General features: G+C 38.2%; 1 long non-coding RNA gene across 1 annotated transcript; it reads left to right on the top strand.

Annotated features, from left to right (window-relative positions):
* The first annotated feature begins 8,939 nt into the window (after positions 1 to 8,939).
* On the top strand, positions 8,940 to 13,097 carry LOC109199121 (uncharacterized). Its single transcript, XR_002059594.2, has 5 exons — positions 8,940 to 9,417; positions 9,807 to 9,960; positions 10,047 to 10,139; positions 11,180 to 12,053; positions 12,482 to 13,097. It is a non-coding gene; the product is annotated as an uncharacterized LOC109199121 (long non-coding RNA).
* The last annotated feature ends 3,452 nt before the right edge of the window (positions 13,098 to 16,549 follow it).

Genomic DNA, 16,549 nt, shown 5'->3' on the forward strand with positions numbered 1-16,549 from the left:
ACTGCCCAGGGATCCTGGGTCGCTCAGACCCAGAACCCTGGCAGAATTGTCTGGAAGACTGGAGCAGTGGAGTTACAAGGTCCCAAAAAGATCACATAAACAGATAAAACAAAGGCGACAGGCTCAAAATGTCAAATACTCCAAAAGGTAACTTTTGGTTTATGACGATTATAATCAGGAGCAACAGGATGATAAAGACAAAGGAATCGGAGAATAATGACTCTATTTTAAGATTATTCATCATTAGTCAGCAATAACTTTAGAACGACAGATAAATATGAATCTTAAAGTTACAGCATGTCCACAGAGTCATTATATATGCTGGATAGATCTGTGTATTTATTATACAACTTCAACACAAACATTTATAAATTCATTTCATCACTTTTGTACAGTAATATTACAGTGGAACCCCACCTTATGAATACCCCATTTAACGAAAAATTCAAGTACGAAGGCACTTACCGGCAATATTTCTGCCCGTGTTACGGCAAAATGCCCGCATAGCGATATCCGCTGGCTCTGATTGGCTGAGCCCACAATGCCTTCCGAATCATGTGACAACCCCATTGCTTTCGTAGTTGCGCTTCGCTGTTCCACTTGAACAACGTATTTTTGTTGCAGTTAGCAATTGGCCTATTGCCTATTTTCCACTCAAAAGGCGCGAAAATTTACGAAAGTGTTCGACTTATGAAAGACCCTCGAGAACAAATTAATTTCATAAGTCGGGGTTCCACTGTGTATTAAACAATTAGATTTACACTGTAAAATGTAATATTATGTTTAATTAAAAATATTAATTAGGCTGAACTCAATTTTTATCAATTTGTTATTAGAACTCCATTTAAATAAGTTACCAGTACTTTTTAAGCAAAAACGCTGATAAACTCAATTTACTTGAGTTCGATTAACTTAAAAAAAATTGTTCTTAGAACTCTACACAGAATCTGTGTTTTCTGACTTATCTTTATTGAGTTTGTATGATTCCACTGTTCAAAGACACACAGGATGTATTTTTATAGATAGTTTACATCTTAGTATTGAAATTTTTGAACAAATATCAAACAGAAGAAACAAATAAGCAGTGTATATAAGCATGCAATTGCTGCATGATTTCCAATTATTTATTAATGGTTAATGATTAATACAAACTAATTGTTTTTTGAATCTTTAAGTCGGTGTCTTTCTTTTATAGTAATTTTCATAACACCACATATCTTAAAATGCATTACTAATTTCAGCTCAGTTTGAAATGTTTTCAGCAAATTGTAGGTCAATCAAATGTCTTCAATCTCTCAAATAAAACAAATCTGATGTTGTGGTTTCATAGATATATGGACAGACAAAGAAAAAATGGCATCAGAGTGTCAGCGGAAGGATAAAATAGGTCCTCCACCTAAAATTGGTGCAGATGAATCCGCTGGGACTTTGCGCTTAGTCTATTCAGGAACATTCCTGACCACACCCTGGTGCAACTGGACGGTACTTCAGCGATACTACTCGTTATTGTCAGTATCACCACAATTTTTGCCCTCGGTTCACTGCTTTGGTGAGTAAATTGTTTTTTCTTGCAGTATGGTTTGGTATCTTACAGTTTCTTGTAACTCAGTTTTAGGTTAGCCATGATATTTAGCGATAATGTTAGCCTAGCTTTTAGCTTGAACCTATACGGATAGGGGTTTTTAGGGACTTCATTTCCATCCTTACAAATTATGGCAATATCCACATAATTCCTTATTTCTCAAGGCTGAAATAATGGAAGTGGAAAATCACATTTTGATTTTTTTTTCTTGCAAATAACTTCTTGGCAAGATTTATTGAAGGCAATTTTGAGTATCAATAACGTGTTTATTGTGAATTTAAGTCATTCTGTAACAACCTCGGCCATTTTTACATTTAACAAAATCATTCTTGTCTGAAAATCTTTTGGCAGGTTTGATGCCATTAGCTGTCTCCGGCTAAAGAAAGAGTATTATTTCAAACTTGTTAGCCACGCTTCTTGGTGCGGCGTATCCTATCCCAGAATTCATAGCGCGGCCCAGCCAATTCCAGTTTCCAACAATGGCGGCAGCTACTTAGTTTTAATATTACTTTTATTACTCTTTCTGCATCAGAAAATAAACTTTTCACATATTTTCAGTCGAGAATATAGCTGTGTAAACTTCAAATATCTGCCCGGTTTATCAAGACATCACATATTTGCAAAAGTGCTCCCACGTTTTCGGAGACGTCTGTTACCCTCCAGCTCGATAGTTAGACGGGGGTTCAAGACTCACTAGAGCCGGCAAGAACAGCGGACTCCGGCGCATTGTTTTCAAACCCCCCGCGGTCTTTCGCTACTCAAGTTAAACATGATCTATAAGTCATTTAGATAACTATATTGTTTGGCTTTTATTAGTGTTTTATTTGTTCCTGAGTAAATCGGTTTGGCTGAGATTAAAGTTATAGTTTTCACACAGTTTTTAAACAGAAAACTGATTAAACAGAAGTGTGAGATAGTCAAGCGTTTACTCCAATGTTCTGTTATGTATTAGCGAGGAAGGAACAGACGGCTGAGTTTATTAAACTCAACTGAGACAGCTGGTGACGTAAATCTGAAGGCTAGACCAGCCCATTTCACCAAGCTATTGCAGGACATCACTTGCACGGCCAACATAGACCGGGTTCTCCTGGGTTTTGGGGCAGACCTTTGGTGTTCGGCTGTATAACAAGTTCACAAGAGTGTGGAGAACTAGTCCGAGTTAATAAGTGAAATCCAGAGCTGAATCTCATGGGTTTCAGGAGCAGAGCTGAGGATGTAAGAGGTTGCAGACTGAGGCAGAGCTGTGTGGATGTAGAATAGGTGACAGGCCCATTGGAGGCAAATGTGGCTAATTAAGTTTTACAGTCGTACTTTTCAGATATTTCTTAATGTTTTTTGTTTATTATGGCCCACTACAAGGTTAGTTTTGTGTTGTTTATCAGTACTTTTCTGCAGGGGAGCATACTCATGTCTAGTAATTATGTTTTAAACATCTGCAGTTGTATTTCTTTGAGGACAATTCCTACTTGTCAAAAAGAGAAAAAAAATATTATAGCCACTGTAACATTCTTCTCGGGACAAATTGCATGTGCATTGAGCTTTCAATTTCAGATCTCCACTCATTTGTGATACTACAGATATTTCAGATACTACACTGACAGTTGTAATATCTAAATTCAGTTTAAGCTGTAACTTGTATATGTCTATATTGGAAGGTATACAGTTGAATACAAATAATGCAAATAAATTGTGTTAAAAAAGAAATGTTTCCACATTTAGTTTTAATTTGTCTATCAGATCTTTACCTGCTGATTAATTTATATGCCAGGAGCTCATTAAGCAGATAGAAGGCCCTGTTCGAGTAGATCATGCGAAATAAATGTTTTATATTGTTTCAAATCTTGAAATAGTCCACTGAACATTTACTAAAAGTATATTGACTGTGGCGAAGTTTTTGATTGTCACTGTTAAATTTAAAGTAATATTGTTTTTTCTTTCTTTTTTTTCTTTTCGTGTTTGCGTTTAATTGCTGTGCACCTTTCCTCTTCAGGCGTAAACTGATGGTGGGAATACCATTCAACAATCCCAGCAGTAATGGTATTTTTACTTACACAATGAAAAACCTTTGGGAATTTGTATTTTCATAAACGCTGTAGTAAAAGTTGTAATACCAGCTGTTAATGTAATTCACACTATTGGATTTCTAAAAGTTCAGTCTCACAAAAAATAGAGATGCATGCTTTGTTTCTTCTAACTATCAGAACATGTAATTAACTTTATACTTTTGTTATATTTTACTTGAAATAAGCATCTCATTATCATGGATAATGAGATGCTTGAAAATGAACAAAGTGATCTTCACAGACGTCTGTTTAAAAACCGGAAAATTAAAGGCCTCGTCACACTGATCACATCATCTCCTTCAGTTCTGAATGCTAACAAGAAAGAAAAAGTAGAGTAAAATGAACAGCTAAAATAATAAAAGCTCTATCTATCCATGAAGCCAGGTATCACAGACCAATGAGTTAAACTGCAGGAATGTCTTAAAGACATAAAGACCTGTATTGGCGACCGTCAAGCCTTTGAGTCGCCGAGCAGCTGAATAGGGGAATAATGTTGACGCGCCCGCTGTTCAAAACGTAAGTCAAAGTTTCAGATTAAAAACTTCTTTATTTGTTATCAATCCTTAAAATCCGTAGGAAAGCAGTGACAAAAACATTCTAAAATGGGCGGTCAGCAAAAGTCGACTTCCCCCATCACCCACTCATTCACAAATTCCCTCGCGACCTGAACAGGTGATATAGCAATCACTATTACTATTACCGACACCACGTGACCCAAAGCTACGCCTATCCACAACAACCTGGATGGCCGCTAACTTTCTGCTTCTTAATTCAGATAAAACTGAGGTTATTGTACTCGGCCCTGAAAATCTTAGAAATATGGTGTCTAACCAGATTCTTACTCTGGATGGCATTACCTTGGCCTCCAGTAACACTGTGAGGAACCTTGGAGTCATTTTTGACCAGGACATGTCCTTCAATGCACATATTAAACAAATATGTAAGACTGCTTTCTTCCATTTGCGCAACGTCTCTAAAGTTAGAAATATCCTGTCTCAGAGTGATGCTGAAAAACTAGTTCATGCATTTATTACTTCCAGGCCGGACTACTGTAATTCTTTATTATCAGGATGTCCTAAAAACTCGCTGAAAAGCCTTCAGCTAATCCAAAATGCTGCAGCAAGAGTACTGACAGGGACTAGAAAGAGAGAGCATATTTCTCCTGTTTTGGCTTCCCTTCATTGGCTTCCTGTTAAATCCAGAATTGAATTCAAAATCCTGCTCCTCACATACAAGGTCTTAAATAATCAGGCCCCATCTTATCTTAATGACCTTGTAGTACCATATCACCCTATTAGAGCACTTCGCTTTCGCTCTGCAGGCCTACTTGTTGTTCCTAGAGTATTTAAAAGTAGAATGGGAGGCAGAGCCTTCAGTTTTCAGGCCCCTCTTCTGTGGAACCAGCTTCCAGTTTGGATTCGGGAGACAGACACTATCTCTACTTTCAAGATTAGGCTTAAAACTTTCCTTTTTGCTAAAGCATATAGTTAGGGCTGGACCAGGTGACCCTGAATCCTCCCTTAGTTATGCTGCAATAGACGTAGGCTGCCGGGGATTCCCATGATGCATTGAGTTTTTCCTTTCCAGTCACCTTTCTCACTCACTATGTGTTAATAGACCTCTCTGCATCGAATCATATCTGTTATTAATCTCTGTCTCTCTTCCACAGCATGTCTTTATCCTGTTTTCCTTCTCTCACCCCAACCGGTTGCAGCAGATGGCCCCGCCCCTCCCTGAGCCTGGTTCTGCCGGAGGTTTCTTCCTGTTAAAAGGGAGTTTTTCCTTCTCACTGTCGCCAAAGTGCTGCTCATAGGGGGTCATATGATTGTTGGGTTTTTCTCTGTATGTATTATTGTGCTATCTACTGTACACAATATAAAGCGCCTTGAGGCGACTTTAGTTGTGATTTGGCGCTATATAAATAAAATTGAATTGAATTTATTTGCATATCTCAACAGTTTTGAGGTAATCATTTGGTTTTTTTTAATGGTCTATTTGATTTTGAGCGAGCTGCTAAATTTATTATTTCTTTTCAGATTTATTAAGTACATCAAGATCTTCGGATGCAGTGGACTTGTATGTATTGCACATTCTGTGCTGAAAAGAGAGGCTACCTATTTAAGCATTACCGCTTAAAACACGGGATCCATACACGGACATCACCACTTCCTTGCCTCTATAAAGACTGTCTGTGCACATTTAAATCTTTTAATGCACTCAAGGTACACCTATCAAGGTGGCATGCCCAACAGGATGGAGGTAAAGGGAGGAAAATTACTTTCCATTGCCAGCTGTGTGACTTTGTGGAGCCATGCAGTGAAGTGGACTTTTTCACCCATTTGCGAAGACATTTAAAGCTGAAGCAAAAAGTCAGTTGTCCATATCAGGGCTGTAACTTTAAGAGCAATATTTATTCCACCTTCAATGCACACAGAAGCAAAGAGGATAAGCTTGACAGTGAGATGATATTCAAATCTGAAATTGTTTCAGAGAATGTCTCAGAGGAACCTCGGACTAATAGACCTGAGGACACTGTGACTGTTGAACCCGAGGACAGTGATTCTGATTCTGCTGCACAGCATTCGGATTAACATCTGACGAAAATGTAGAAGATTTGGAGAAACAGTTGGAACATAATGTAGCTGCTCTGTTCTTGAAGATGACCTCGATTTTTAACATCTCTGAAACTGCCCTGCAAGATGTTATAGAGCAGATAAACCAAATTCATTTGCTGTCACAGCCATTAATCCATTCCTCTATTCAAAGAATACTACATCAGTCGGATGACTGTTTAGTGAAGGAGATAGTTAAGGTAGTAACTGATAACAATGCATTCCTGAAATGCACTTCTAGTGGAGGATCATTATCAACTACCAGCAAGCGAACAGCATACATTTTAAGAGAATTTCCTGTGGCAATGCCCATTGAGTATATGCTGAAAAAAGACAAGCACACATTTTTGTATGTCCCTATACTGAAAATGCTGCAGACAATTCTAAGCAATAGGGACATCTTGGAGAAGGCCATGTCATCTGAGTCAAATGTGACACAGGGTTACAAGTCATACAAAGATGGTTTCCGATTCAAAGACAATCATCTCTTGACAGAAGAAGAGTTCAGAATAGCTCTTTGCTTGTACATTGATGACTTTGAGGTTGCTAATCCCTTGGGAACTTCAAAAAGAAAACACAAACTTTGTGCTATTTACTGGGTTCTTGGCAATTTGCACCCTAAATATCGCTCGTCTCTTCACTCTATTCAGCTTGCCCTGCTCTGCAAGGTCAGTTACATCAAAGAATATGGCTATAGTGAAATTCTTCACCCTCTCATTCAGGACCTAGTTTCACTGGAGCAACATGGTGTATATGTTGAGCAGTTAGGATCCAGCATCAAAGGCACTGTGTTATTTGTCGCAGCAGACAATTTAGCTGCCCATTCTTTAGGAGGGTTCTTTGAAAGCTTCACAGTCAGTCGGATGTGCAGATTCTGCATGGCAAAGCAGGAAGAAATTCAGCTCAAGGAAGTGCGGACAGGCATGTTACAACCAAGAACTAAAGAAAATCATGACAGACATGTACGTGACGTTTTGGAGGATTCTACCATGTCTCAAGAATATGGTGTGAAAGGAAATTGCCCTCTTACTGTAAGCTTGGAACATTTTCATGTTGTTGATGGGTACCCGCCAGATCTTTTGCATGATCTCCTTGAGGGTGTTGTTCCACTTGAATTAGCCTTGTGTTTGAAGGGTCTCATATCAAAAGGATATCTCACACTTGAAGTCTTGAATGCGGCAATCAAACAATTTCCATATGCATTTTCAGACAGAACAAATCAACCACAGCTCATCACAAAGAACTTTTACTCCAAGCGAACAATTGGAGGAAATGGCCATGAAAATTGGACACTTCTCGGGCTTTTGCCACTACTAGTTGGTCATCGCATTCCTGAGGGGCATGAAACCTGGGAGGTTTTGATGAACTTAAAAGATGTAGTTGAATTGTCATTGTCTGCAAGCTTTACAGAGGAAACCATGTACTTTCTTGACTGCAAGATTGCAGAACATAGACATCTATTTCAAAAAGTGTTCCCGAATGAAACAATAAAGCCAAAGCACCACTACATTGAGCACTACCCTCAATTAATCCAAAAGTTTGGTCCATTGTCTGCTGTGTGGACAATGCGTTTTGAAGGAAAACACCAATTTTTCAAAGAAGTTGTGCGTCATGCTCACAATTTCAAGAACATAGCACTTACTTTGGCTATGAGGCACCAAAAAATGATGTCCTTCCATTTGTCATCAGCCTCTTTTTTTAAGGCATCTGTTGAAATTGACAAAGTCTGTGATGGTTGATTCATTTCCTGAAAATGTGCAGAAGTATCTTTTTCACAGGAATGCTCAGCAGAACACAGTCCTTGTGGCATCTTCTGCATGTGTGCATGGCATTAAATACAGTGCTGATATGGTCGTTTCTGTTGGATCTTGCTCGGGACTCCCAGATTTCAGACAAATAACAAAGATTGTGGTGATCAATACTGAGATATTATTTGTCTGCAGACTCATGACCTCATGGTATCATGAGCATTTTAGAGCCTATGAGCTCTGTGGCAACCATTTGTCCACTGTCTCAGTCACTGAGTTGTGTGAGCTGAATGACCCTTTCCCCCTGTCACTTTACAAAGTGAAAGGAAGACAGCTTATTACACTTAAGCAGTACATATTATGTTAAGTGACAGTAACTTAAATGTTTGAATTTCATACGTCTCTTTTCTCAGGATCACTTGAATATGGACCAAGGAATGTTCCTCAGAGTTGTCATCAGTGATGATATTAGAAAGTTGATGTTGAGTAAGAGACCAGATTCTATCGAAGACCTGAAAGATCAGCTGAAGAATCAACTGTCGCTGCAGTATGACTTTAAACTACAGTATGAAGACGAAGACTTCAATAATGCCCTCTGCAATTTAACTGAAATAGGAGACTTGCCTGAAAAAGCAACACTGAAAATACTCCCTCTCATAACTCTTAATCTAAGAAGTCTTTCATCACACAACATATCATCAGACACGGAGTTCAGCACAGCAGACACTGAGATCCTGTCAGCTTGTGGGACATCACATTCACTAAGAGAACAGTGGCCGGACTTCTTTAATATACCCAATTTCTCAGTAGATGTTGAGTACAGACTTAGACAGGGAGATCTTGCCTTCATGAAAGATGGGACACAAATGACTGTATCAAGAGACATGAAGCATGACATACTTGAAAAAATTGCTGAGTCAATGTACCATTTCAAGGCATATCCAGAAGATGATGACTTCACCAGCGTTGCAAAAGCACTGATTAGCAAGCACCCCTGCCTTACAGAGCCTGGTCTTCAGCCAGGATGGTACGGCTGGAAAAACAGCCTTAAATTTAAGATGGCGAACTATCGCACAAAGCTTCGGAAAGTTGGATTTGAAGATGTAACGGTTAATGGAGGTAAACGAAGTAAAGCCAACCCAGAGGGAGAGTACTCAAGCAAGAATGTGAAGCGACCAAAAAGAGGTGAAGCAAATTATCTGCCCAACTTTCCTGATGGACATGATGAAATAACCCTTGAAAATGCAAGGAAGGTCATGGCAGATGAAATAAAGAAGAAACTGCCAGATGCCACTCTCATCTCACAGTTGATGGATCTGACATTTCCACTACGTAGGCAAGAGATTGTAAAAGAGGCACCTGCTGTACAGAACATGGCTGAACGGTAGCCAGGTCTTTTCAAAGAGAGACAGGTAAGCTACCTGTCTTAAGGTTTAACAGAAGAATTGAGTTTTATGAAATCATAATTTTCTGTCATCAAAAAGTAAAATCACGCAGAGTCAATGACATCACATGAGTAGAATGTATTGCAGATAAAACAAAGGTTATTACAAATTGCACAAGAGATTTTACTTATGGTGAGGATTATGATAAGATGACAAAGCCGAATCGCCATAATTCCCATTAGCTTTATAGGATTAATTTCATTACTTATTATTTTAAAGAACCTTAAGGATTTATTGATGAAAATTATTACCTTTGTCACCAAGTGTTGTAATTGCTAGTCTCTGCTGGAAGACGGTATACAATAACCAAATAATTTGCTCTTTTCTCTACCCCTCCTTCCTTTGTACTTTTTAAGATATTTGCTGAGTTCTTTAGAATTACCAGCAAGAACCTAGAGGGAGACTTCTTTGAGACTTTGGACCAGCTAACCCCACATTTTATTGAAATATTCAAGTCCAAAAAAGGAACTACTGGGCAGAAACTGACCAAGCTATTGCAGGACTGGTTTTGTGAGTATTTTCTTATTGAAATTTTACTATTTTCATCGTGGCAAAATTGTTTCTTTTTACAAATATTTTCTCTATTCTATTATTAGACTCAAGATGTCACTGCACTGCATTCTGTTGTCCTGAAAGGCATTCCAATCATTCTTGGTGATGACGCCACTAAATGTTACAAGACGTGCTTTGTAAGTATGTGCACACAACAATGCTTTTGTCTCCATTTCAAAGATCATATTCACTACTAACACAAACACTTTAGAAATGCAGCTGTGTTTATACCGTATTTGTTTTACTGTTTAGCTTTTGAACAGTAAAATATTTTGGCTGCACGTTAACAGATAGGTATGAAACAGCCTATATTTAAATAAAAAATAAGGAATTACTTGTAATGTCAGAGTAACTAGATTGCAGGGAATGGCCAGTAGTTATGTTTTTAAATGCGTAGCTTTTGTTTAATATACTTGGTTGGATTGTCATTTATGCTTAGAAATACATATATATATATATTCATATATGCTTTGAGGTATATAATCAATTGTATAATGATAGAGGTCTGATCCTTAGCAGTCTGCAAAGACTGTGTGCCTTCCAGAGTGTTCTGGCATGCACACACATCCTAGGGTCATGAGAGAGGTCGTACCTTCTCTTTCTGATTTATACTATAGGAGGACACCTACTCTGTATCTGCTTAAGTATAAGAGCCCTTTGTTTAGGTGGACCGCTGGACTCCTGGTACCAGCTTCAAGGAGTTGTTCACAGGGTCACATCTTGACACACACGCGCATACCTACACATACACACAGACGGTACTCTTTGTTCACATGTATGCCTATGTAAGACGTCATATGTTAATGAGACTATACATATTCATGTAACCAAAATTAAGAGCAGTGCTACGGGGTAGCTGAGAGTGACTGTGGTTCGAACGTCAGGAACAGTGCTCGTCACGGTTCTCTCCCTCGTGCACGAGCAACACAAAGAGCTATGGTGACTTGCATCTTGTTTTTGCCATTGTAGTAGAATTGTCTTGGCGTTCCAGCAATAGGTCTGTGCTAGACAAACCTATCAGCATTCATGTTTATTTTTTATACATGTACAGTACTTTTTTGGAAGCAGCGTTTTCAGTGCATATTAAGTAGCAAAGATGAAATGTTTTCTTATCAAGAGCAAATGTAGTAGGTAGCAAACATGACTTGGTGCTGACAGCATGTGTGTTTTATTGCAGGATACCGAGATCAATGAGGCCCTGGCATCAGTTACAGTTGGTGTGCTGAGTGTTCTGAGTGAAGACGATCCCCCGCAGGGTTCAAGCTCAGTCTATCTCCCTCCTACCTCCACTGCCATTGTCATTGAGGGAAATCTGGTCATGGACAACATTAAAGACTTCCCTCAGGCGGTTTGCCTATTATTTGGACTTACCTATGCTTTACACTTGGATTACCCAAAGTACATGACACATACACTCACATTTATTCAGACAGTAATGCTTGGTTTGGGAAACAAAACTCTTTCTCCAAAACTGCAAAGCCTCAGAAACAGTCTAATGATTTAGATAACCCAGTAGATTACTTGTCAGACTAAAGCAAATAATCAGCGAGGAGTCGTCAGACAGGATTTGGCAATTGTTTTATTCATTATTGTATTCTTGTGATATACTTTGCAAAATTCATAGCTATTTCCTCTAAGGTGAGGTCAGGCTGGCTTTACCAGTACAGTTCAGTTCAATACTGGTAAAGCACTTGTTCATATTTAAACCTTTAGCACGGAATTCAAAGAAGATGGCAGCATTTGTGACCACAAAAGTTGATTCCTTGCCGTTTTAAAAAGAACAAAAGAAACAAAGGAGGCCAAAAATATGTGGCTAGAAAAGACTCAAATGTTCTCATGTATGCTTTTGAATTGAAGCAAATCCTTAAGTTTTGTCAACAGTCTAAGGTTTGATGTCATTTTTGATTATGGTTAATGGTAACTTTGTAAAACAAAAACATCTTAATAGCATTTTCCATTTTGAAAGCAAATGCACATAAAAATTGAAAGTTGATTACAATAATTCTTTAGCAGTACAGCGACTGTTTAGTACCAGGTTATCGGGGCATCTTGTTCAAAGTCAAAGTCAGTTTTATTTGTCAATTTCTTCAAATGTACTTGCCATACAAAGGAATTGAAATTACGTTTCACACTGTCCCATGCGTAGACATTGACAACAATAAAGTGCAGATGCACAACAAAAACAGTCCTAACAATAAGGTAATATTAAAAAAAAGTGCAGGTAAACTTAAGGCATTATAGGTAACATACAGGATATAACAAGACAAGACCTAACATATAATAAAGTGTTCCAACAGTGTGCCCTGGAAAGTAGTATACTAGTCTACTTGAGGTAGTCCCAGGTTGTGGTTGGTAAGGGTTTTTGTTTTAATGCAGCATAAGACTGTAGCAGCAGTAGTAGTAATATAAATAATATAATTAGTGCTAAAAAAAATACTAAAAATATATAGCAGCAGGTGTGTGCAATTGCAATGCAGAGGTTCACTTGTTGTACTTTGGTTAGTAGTACTTGGGATACTGGGGTTAGTTTTTCTGATTAGTACATCTTTCTTTTCGTGTGCAAGTAATGAACATGTTCTGTTTCCTTGTCTACATTAGAACTGGTTCTGCAGTTAAACGTAAAACCACAAATCTTTTTTTTTGTTTTGATTTTTAAGCCATTTGAAAAATAACATTTTGTCTTTACATTTAGACTACGTTTTCATCTGAACAATAAATAATTTGGTAGTTTAACTTGAATTACAAACTCATCAATATGAACAACATAAATTTGATTTCAAAATGCCTAGTAAATGTAAAAACATGAAAAATAATTTTGAATATTCTGAGGTTATTGTTTACATTTTAGGTGAATGAGGAAAAAAATGTTTTAATTGGATAATCTTAAAAAATGCTGAATTTTAACAGCTATTATGGTGAAAGTGTAATTATTTATTGTTCAGTACATATACATAATTGAATCTTGGCTGAAATACATCTTGGCACTTGAAAATAAAAGTTCTGCCTTTAACTAAGTCTGGTGAGTGTTTAAGTGATGTGCTAGAACTTTCCCTGTGTGTGGTAAACCTGTAATATATTGATATATAGATAGTAATTAAGATGAGTTACTACGAAGCTCTTCAGTTTTCTGATCTTAAATATAATGTGCTAGTTGCTTAAAAAAATCAAGTTCTTTTAAGTACTACGTACTCCCATTGAATAAGTTGCCCTAACTTTATTATCTTAAGTAATCTTTTACTTTGTTTTTTTGAGGCAACGAGTTTCCTTAGTTTTTTTGAGTTCTGGGAACTAACAAGGCTGTACAGTGTACTCAAAATGAGTAAGTTGCCCTAACTTGGCCATCTTAAGTAAACTTGATCCAATTGTTTTGAGTTCTGGGAACAAATGAGCTTGTACAGAGTATTCAAAATAAATAATTTGTCCTAATTTAGTCATTTTGAGCTAAGCTTTACTCAATTTTTTTGAGGCAACGAGTTTCCATAATTTTTTTGAGTTCTGGGAACTAATTACATTTTACAGTGTAGTGGACATTACACACTTACACAGACCATTTGACATCTATTAGTTACATCTAATTGGCCAGACAGCTTGAACATTGCATGCATAGTGTTTCTGCTGACTAATTTAAACCATCATAGTCAGATGTCTGCATCTTGGATACATTACACTACTATACCTCAGTTTTACTTTTTGCTCTTATTTAACATGCGAAGCACATAATAAAGAAAAAAAGATCGTGTATAGAAAACTATTCTGCGCGTATATAAAACAAGTCTGTGGCCCTGAACCGTAGTAAAGGGACCTCTGGCTAATACGTGGGGTTTGGTGTCGTTTCAAACTATTTACAGAACAATCAGGTGTTCTGCATAAAGTTTGATGCCACACAAATTATTTTTGTCACTCCAAAAAATAATTTCTGTCCACTATGAGATAAAGGAGAACAACAGCCTGATTCCCGTAGTCTTGAATCACTCCTAGTCGCCTCATTGTTCTGACACACATGACAAAACTATTGACTACACTACACACTAACTACACAAGATTTGTGCTAAATGTCTCAAATCTCTCACATCTCAAAACACCGCAGTCACTGCTAAAACTTCCCCCTTTCCTAAAAAAACTAAATGCCATGTTGCCATATCATTTTTTTGATTGGTCGACATGGTACATTTTTCGACCTGTAGGAAAGGGTGGGGTTATTTGGTTGTGATGTGCGGATCAATACTGAAATACTGATTCCTCCTATACCAGTCATTTATGTTCTAGAATCGATTCTCACATTAAAATATCGATATTTTAGTAATTTAGGGTAGATTTGTAGTTTATCATTAACAGGAACACAGTGGAAAGAAACTATATCATTCGGATTGTCTACATTGGAAGGAACTACTTCCTCTTCCGCCTTTAATTGTCATGTGCGAAATACGGCTGTATAAATGTGTCGCAGCCCCTGGTGTGCACACTCACAACAATGGCTGACCATAAATGGAGTCACGTTCGGACGTATTTTACCTCCACAAACAGCCAAGACGTGGTTTGCGATATATTTGGCAAGAAAGGGAGGTGTTGTGGCAACACCACTCATCTTGTCAAACACCTCAGAGTAAATCATATCACAGAATATGACAAGCATATGTTGAGGCGAACTGAAGAGTAGGAGTGGACAGGGACAGGTGCTGCTAGGGCGAGACAGACGTCTCTCACGGAGTTCTTTAGTGCTGCAGGAAGGCAAGGTGTTCAAATAGCGCACAACTTCAGTTTTCTATTTCTATATGATGAATTCTGCATTATTAAGTGATGAGAACAAGTAATCTTATGTCCTGTAATCATGCTATCCGGTCTTTAAGTGATGACGTGACGAATCCTACTTCCGGGCCTAAAGCAGTCTGCGTTTAATATGGCTTTTGTGTTGTTAACATGTTTAATGTTTTGTATTTTCTTCTATTTAATCTCAAAAAGCTCCTAAAACAGTCAGTGATCACTGTTGACCTCCCTCGGCTTTTATTACCATGAATCATTTAATTAAGCTCAGTTTTTAAAACCTTAGGATGTAACTACAGCCCAGCCCATGCAGCAGTATATAAATGACTAACCTCGTATTGTGGATGGATTATCTCAGTTTTTCTCCTGACTGAAGTTTGGTCCGTTTACAGCAGGGGTGTCCAAACTTTTTTCACTGAGGGCCACATACATACAAATATAGGAGGGGCTGGGCCACTTACTAGAAATTAGGTATATAACCTTAACTGTAGCGTATTAAAGTTAGAAAAATCATTTAAAAGTGGTCAAATGTGTTATATTGTTGAATATAATTAAAGACAAAACTGCCTTCATCACAGCTTCCATAAATGGATCTTTATTGATTTATTCAGAAAAAGCTTTGGTAGCTCATTCTCAGAACAGCAGCCTCAGATTTCTTCTTAGACAGAAGATTTACAGCACAGAGAAAAAACAATAAAGGGGAAAATGGGACGGGTAAATTTCAAGTTTGTTATTTAAGTTCTTAGGCTTAGCAACACACCTGTTAACGTTCGTTTGAAACGGTTATCAACATTAACAGACTGAACTGGACTTAATAACAGGAGTGCATATAATTTTAGTCAATTATTCTGGTGAGTATCAGCTGCGCTGGGTATGTAAATCGGGCCATCCAGCTGCGGTGCTGATCGTACGCCACTCGTGCCAAAAATCCAGACAAATGTCACTTGATCAAGGAGCAGATCTGCATCAGATGAGATCAGCTGACTTTGCCTGTGCGTGCGCTGTGCACAGCGGTGCAGGGTAGTGACAGAATTGATGCGCATTATTGATATCTGAAGCATGTGTACCTGCACATTAACACACGGGTACTGTGGAATATATTTTTTACTCACCTAAAGCGCTCGTGCTCTCGTCCACTTCCTGCAAAAAAAAATTAGCAGCTGTGCGGTGTCTGTGGCGTCAGTGCTCTCATCGCATGTGATGGAGTAAAAATCAAAAGCACAGCTTTATCAGAAAGTTGCAGTTTAATGTTGGCTGACAGTCTTCAGTGCGTGGCACAACTGTATTTCTGGACATGCTGACGTTGTTGAAGTCCTGCACTTTTTCCGGGCACGTTATTTCGGTGACTTTAACGAGGCCGTGTTTTATGAGGTCTCCATCTGAAAAAGGCTTGCCATGTCTTGCGATGAGTTGGGCGACCTCATAGCTGCTATTGGAGCCTTTTCCTGGACAATTTGAGCACGAAAAAATACTGTTGCTGACCCTGCAGGATAGCTACCCTTTGCTTTAATTTCTGCTCTCGCTCAGCACCAGTGTAGGATGCATAGGCCTGATCTTTGGTTTCATAATGACGTCGTACATTATACTCTTTCATAACTGCCACAGTTTCAGTGCAGATCAAACAGACACACTTCCCCATGAATTCTTTGAAGAAATATTCACTCTCCCACCGTGTCTGAAATTTTCTGCACTCACTTTCTACCTTTTGCTTCTTTGGTTCTGCCATGTTTGGTAACTTGGGGTAAATTTCTTCTGTGATTGTCCTTTTTGGTAGACCAACTGCCTT

The sequence above is a fragment of the Oreochromis niloticus genome, linkage group LG3, assembly GCF_001858045.2.
Source record: "Oreochromis niloticus isolate F11D_XX linkage group LG3, O_niloticus_UMD_NMBU, whole genome shotgun sequence".
Classification (NCBI taxonomy): domain Eukaryota; kingdom Metazoa; phylum Chordata; class Actinopteri; order Cichliformes; family Cichlidae; genus Oreochromis; species Oreochromis niloticus.